This window comes from Vidua macroura, chromosome 31, assembly GCF_024509145.1.
Source record: "Vidua macroura isolate BioBank_ID:100142 chromosome 31, ASM2450914v1, whole genome shotgun sequence".
NCBI classification, from domain to species: domain Eukaryota; kingdom Metazoa; phylum Chordata; class Aves; order Passeriformes; family Viduidae; genus Vidua; species Vidua macroura.
This window is the reverse complement of record NC_071601.1, coordinates 1,465,113-1,470,590: the sequence shown is the minus strand read 5'-3', so window position 1 is coordinate 1,470,590 and position 5,478 is coordinate 1,465,113. Positions and strand designations below refer to the sequence as shown.

At 59.3% G+C, this 5,478-nt stretch overlaps 1 long non-coding RNA gene across 2 annotated transcripts; it reads right to left on the bottom strand.

Annotated features, from left to right (window-relative positions):
• Positions 1 to 614: 614 nt before the first annotated feature.
• Positions 615 to 3,732, bottom strand: LOC128820832 (uncharacterized). Of its 2 annotated transcripts, none has more exons than XR_008440982.1 (2): positions 3,353 to 3,732; positions 615 to 822 (listed from the first exon to the last, which is right to left on the bottom strand). It is a non-coding gene; the product is annotated as an uncharacterized LOC128820832 (long non-coding RNA). The 2 variants fall into 2 exon arrangements; XR_008440983.1 differs by lacking the exon at positions 3,353 to 3,732 and adding an exon at positions 2,659 to 3,334.
• Between the last annotated feature and the right edge of the window lie 1,746 nt (positions 3,733 to 5,478).

The following is a 5,478-nucleotide window of genomic DNA, read 5'->3' as shown; positions in this document are numbered from 1 at the left end:
ATTAGTATTAATAAGAGCCTTCTGCCCCCTCCTCTCCATCCCTCTGGGCTGAGCCCGAGGGAGGCAGCCGGGCCCCTCCGGGGGGTCCCAGGCCTTCAGATGCACAGTGATGGTGTCTCTTCATCCCGGCCATTTCGCAAGACAGAAAACAGGTTGTGTATTTATTTGGGGTTATTTAGGTCTTGTTTTCCTCTCCCATGCCGCAGCTTTAAAAGAAAATCCATCCTGTTTGTGAGGGCTGGGTGCTGTGGGGCCGGAAGTGCCGCAGAGGGATGCTCGGCACGTAGTGCGGCATAGCAGGGATCTGCCCTGCTGGGATGGGGGCAATCCCAAAGAGAAGGCACCCCAAATCTCTTTCTTTTCCCCCCTTTTATTCACTACACAGGAGCCCTCTGGCAGTTCAGACTCTCCTGGAGGTCCAGGATGCAGTGGTGCCCGCCCAGGATTGAGCAGGCGACCGTGGGCTGCCGAATTGCAAGGCTGAGGTTTTTATTTTGGGGCGGATTTTAGCATTCATCCCCCACCTGGTGCTGAGTGCAGGTCCTTCAGGGGGGGGTCCTGCCTCTGCCGCCGTAAAGAGACGGGCGAGAAACCTCCAGGAACAAAGGAGAGGATGCAGGAACCCGCAAGGAAAGAGCTTTATTGGCACGACCCGACGGGCTCCTTGCGGCATCCGCACCGGCCGGGATGCGAGCCCAGGGAGGGATGTCCCGAAATACCTGCAGAACCCCTCGGCGGGTGCAAAGAGGCGTCCCAGGGACCCCGAGCCGCTGTCAGTGTTCCCAAGGGCACCATTCCAGAGGTGAGGCTCTGTGCACGGAGCTGCAAAGAGAGATGGGACCCCCCGCGCTGTCACCAAGGGCCCCCCAAATTTGGGACAGCTCTGCAGATGCCCTGAGGGGTGGGGGACTGTCCCCTGCAGTAAGGCCTGTCCTTCCCCAGTGACAGGCACCTGCTGGGAGCACTGGGATGGGCCGGGATGAAGGGATGCGGGGTGGCCTCCAGCTGCAAAGAGAAGGGAGGGGAGGAGAGGGATGGGAGAAGGGTAAGGAGGTGAAGGGCCCCAGCAGGGAGCAGGGCAGAGCGGTGGTGATGGCTACAAGGGTGGAGGGAAAAAAAACAAAAAACCACCGAAATAAAAATAAAAGCGTGAAAAAGGAGGGGAAAAATAAACCAATGGCGTGTCGGGGGTGGGGGAGCAGCCCCTGTGCTGCAGGAGGCTCTGGGGGGCACCTGCTCCGTGTTAGGCCGCGGGGTCGCAGCATCCCTGCGGGGGTCGCAGCATCCCTCCCTCCTGCCGCCTCCAGATTTTTGAATTTTATTTTATTTTCTGAATAATTCAGGTGCTGTTTCTCCCCCACTTCATTCTTCCCCCCCCCCTCCCCTCGGCTCCTCGCACACACACGCCTCTCGCCGGGGCTGTGTAAGGAGTATAATGAGGCAGCCGATGGGTAATTGGGATCTTTTGTAGGGAGGATGTATGGCTGGGGCAGCTGCTGGGGGGTGGGGGGGCAGCTGGGGGGGGGGGGAACAGCATTACCATACAAAGGGAACAAATGACATGTTTATCCCTCCGAGAGATTTACGCCCGGCCTCGCCCTGCAGACACAGCGCTCCCCCCCTTCTTCTACCCGGCACTTTTGATTTAAATTATAAGGATTAAAAGGAGAGGGAGGGCGGAGGGGAAAAACACACAAACAGCCACCGGAAAAAAAAAAAATCATAATAAAGCTTTAAAAAATAAAGGAAAAAAGCGGCTTTGCCCCAGCATCCCCCCCCACCCTCCTCCGCCGGGGGAGCAGCGTGAGCCCCGGTGACCCCAAGACCTGCCCTTGCTTTTTAGCAGGGAAAAACCCCATCGCTCTGTGGAGAAAAGGCGAGAGAAAAGGCAAAGCACAAAGCGGCGGCAGCGGAGCAGCCCCGGGGGCAGCAGCCACGACCCCCCGGGGGACAGCAGCCGCGTCCCCCCGGGGCCCACCCGCGGGGCACCCCCGAGTGACAGCTCCGGATTTCACACCCCGGGCGCCTGTGCTCTCAAGGACCCCCTCTCCTTCATCCCGGAGAGCCCCCCCAAAGGCTGCCGTGCGCCCCCATCCCATCCCAGCGCATCCCGTCGCATCCCATCGCATGCATCCCTCTCCGCCCCCTCCCCGCGCTGCGGTGCCACCTGCGCCGGTGCGCAGCGCTGCCTGCGCGCCCCGCGGCCGAGCTCGGGGGATGTGGGGGGGAATGTCAGGGCGTGCGGGGGGTTCCGCGGGTGCGGAGAGCCGCGGAGCCGCCTCCGGCCTCGATGCTGGTCAGCCTCGTTCTTGGCATTCACCGCGTGCCTTAATTGTATGGACATTTAAATCAAGGTCCGCTGTGAACACGGAGAGAGGGGCCTTTCCTCGGGAGGAAGAAAATATAGAGAAGGAGAAGGGGAAATGGGAAAAGAAAAGAAGAAAAAGGGAGGGGGGAAGGAAGGGAGGGGGGAGAGGGACCCCGCGGAGCCCAGCCTTTGTTCTCCGCGCCCCGCGGAGGCTCGGCGCGCCCTTCCCCATGGGCGGGGGGGAGGGGGGGACAAAACCCAACCTAACAGCCCCCCCACCCAAAAACCCCTCTATCAAATCAAAGGAGCCCCGGGCTGTGGGGTGGGGGGCGGCGGGGGGGCCCCGTTACCTGCCCTCCGTCTCTGCCCGACGCTGCCCGCTCTCTGCCGCCTGCCCCGAGCCCCGCCGCGCTGCTATAAGCGGGGGGGGTCTGGAGGAGCGCAATAAACCTTCCCCCGTTCGCCTGCTGCAGTCAATCCTTTCGCTCAGATCCCAAGTGGTGCAAAAAAAAGAGGAGAGGGGCCCATCTGGCTTCTCATCAGCTTTGTCAAGTCTTGCATACGCTAAAATGCTAATGACCTAGATAGCTCATGCAAAATGCAGCAGAGAGAGAGAGGGAGGGAGCAGCGAGGGAGGGAGGAGGGAGGAGGGAGGGAGGGGGAAAGGCAGAGGGAGGGGGAGAGCCCGGGTGCATCACCCCCCCCCCCCCCCCCCCAGTCCCCAGCACCCCCCAGCCCTTGCTGCCCAATGCACCTTGGTAGGTACGAGCCGGGCTTTGATTTGAAAGGTCACCCGGGTACGATGAGGGGGGGGCGGGCAGAGCCCACGGATAAACCGCCCTGGCTTCATCCTTCATCCCCCCCACCGCCCCAGCCCTCCAGGGGGGAAGAAAGGGCGCGGAGGGGAACGGGTGGGAGCGCAGCCCCCACTGCATCCCCCCTCCCCCGTGGGGTGCTGAGGGGTGTCCTGTCTATCCAACCCCCCTTTCCCGGCCCGACCCCAATCCAAACCCGCCCCCCCAAGAAGAGGAGCGAAGGAAATACCCCCTGCGGCAGCCCCGCCGTGGTCCCTCCGTCCTGCAGCCGGTGCGGTGCGCGGCCAGGCGCGTAATCCCGCGGAGGATGCTCGGGGAGGCAGGGGGTGGGATGTGCGCCCCCCCCCTCCCCCCCCCCGCGCTATGCGAAGGGGGGGTGAAAATTATATATATAAATAAAAAAATATATATAGAAAAGAAAAGGGAAGGGCGGGTTGGAGCCAGGCCGGCGGCGGGAGCGGAGCGGGCGGCCGGAGGGTGTGGAGGGAGCGCGGAGCCGCCGGGCGGGCGCTGCGCGGAGCGCGGAGCTGTCAGCGGCGCCTTCTCATTTATCATTAGCCAGCCCTAATCTTGCTCGCTGTCCTCCTTCGGTGATGTTGATTCACTTTCCCTCCCTCCTCCCCCAGCCCCCCCCCCCCCTTTTTTTTTTTCCCGCACACCCCCTCCCCGTAAAGGATTATTCAGCCAAAAAAAAAAAAAAAAAAAAAAAAAAAAAAAAAAAAATCCCAGCTGCTGACTCCGTGCGCCGCAAACAAGGCGGCTGCAGCCCTCGCCCCCAGCCCCGCTCCCGCAGAGATGCTCCGGGTGTTGTCCGCAGAAATGCTGCCTTTTAAAACAAGGAGCGACCCGCGGGGAAAGAGCCTCCAGCCCTGCCCAGCTCCCCCCGCAGCCCCCCGCACCCTCCACCCGCTTTGGGGGGGCTGCGGGGGGGAACCCCCTGCCCTGGCCCCCCCAAACCCCGCTGCGGAGAAAGGATGCTGCAGAGCTGGGTGCAGCTTTGCAGGGGGAGAGGGAAAAAAAAAAAAAAAAGGTATTAAAAAAAAAAAAGTACCAATTTTGGCCGAGGCTTCGCTTTCTCTCCCCCCCCCACCCCCCTCACCCCCAGCACTGCTGGTTTCATGGCTACGCTACTGTAATTATGAATTCTTCTTCTTGCGACTCGCGTGTGTGCAGGGGCTGGGGGTGGCAGTGGCTGTGGCTGCGGCTGACATCACTGCAGTGGCGTGGGGCTGACAGCTCCCAGCGCTGCGCAGCCTGCAGTGGCTCCTCAGCTTTTTTTGCAGCCTCTCTGCTGACAGTTGTCAGGGAAAAGGAAGGGGGGGGTAATAATAATAATAATAATAATAATAATAATAATAATAATAATAATCCCCAAACCAACCAACGAACCCAGCCCATCTCACCGCGTTCAAGGTGAATTTCAAGGAGAAGAGCGCGCTTTTTGTTTGTGGCGAGGAGCACACGCTGTGGTTCTCTACACGTCTATATCCAGGGATATCTACACATTCCCAGCATCATTAATCCCAGCAGAGCACCCTGTTAGACCCTGTAACCTTTTCAGGGCGCTGCACAGCCTAACCCGGGCTAAAGCCCCGGCTCAAGCAGGCTCTGAAGGCAGGAAATCCTTTATTACTTGCCGGGTGATTTGGTGTCAAGGGCATGTGCCCGCTCCTGGGATCTCTCTGCACAAGCTGCAGCTCCTGAGATCATTCCAGCGCCGCACCGAGTCGCAGCGCACATCTCTTCCCTCTATCCCTTCCCATTGCACGAACACAAACACATCCCTTCTTTTCTCTTTTCCTTTTCCCCTCCCCAGTCGAGGCCTAGAAGTTGCCGAGAAAAGCCCGTATGGAAGCGCGGGTAGGTGGTTGGTACCCTGAGTGCGGGTCGGCGTGCTCAGAGAGGGGCAGGAGCATGCAGCTCTGAGTAAGCACAAGAACCTTGGGCACATTGGGGGTCCAAAACATGTGGCTAGAAGCCTCTGGGAGCCTCTGCCCTTTTCCCTTAGTGCTGCCTCACAGTCCTACTGTTTGTGTTCCCATTGCCTTAATGACATTTCACTTAACGCATCAGATCAGAAGAGTTTTCAAGGAAATGCTAGAAATTAGCTGTCAAAAATGGTTTGGGAGAGCCACCAGCTCAGCCACAGAAATCTTTCCGCCTGCCCTTTATACCTTCACCCCCCTCAAAGCATGACACAATATTATTAGCTTAAAGAAAAAACAACCCCAAACCCTATTTACCCTGAGAGAGCAACTCCACAGTACACCTCCCTTGAGCCGTTTGCAATTCAAATAAGGCCTCGAACTGCACAGATTTTAAGGTCTGGCTGACAGAAGCCAACAGCCAGAGCAT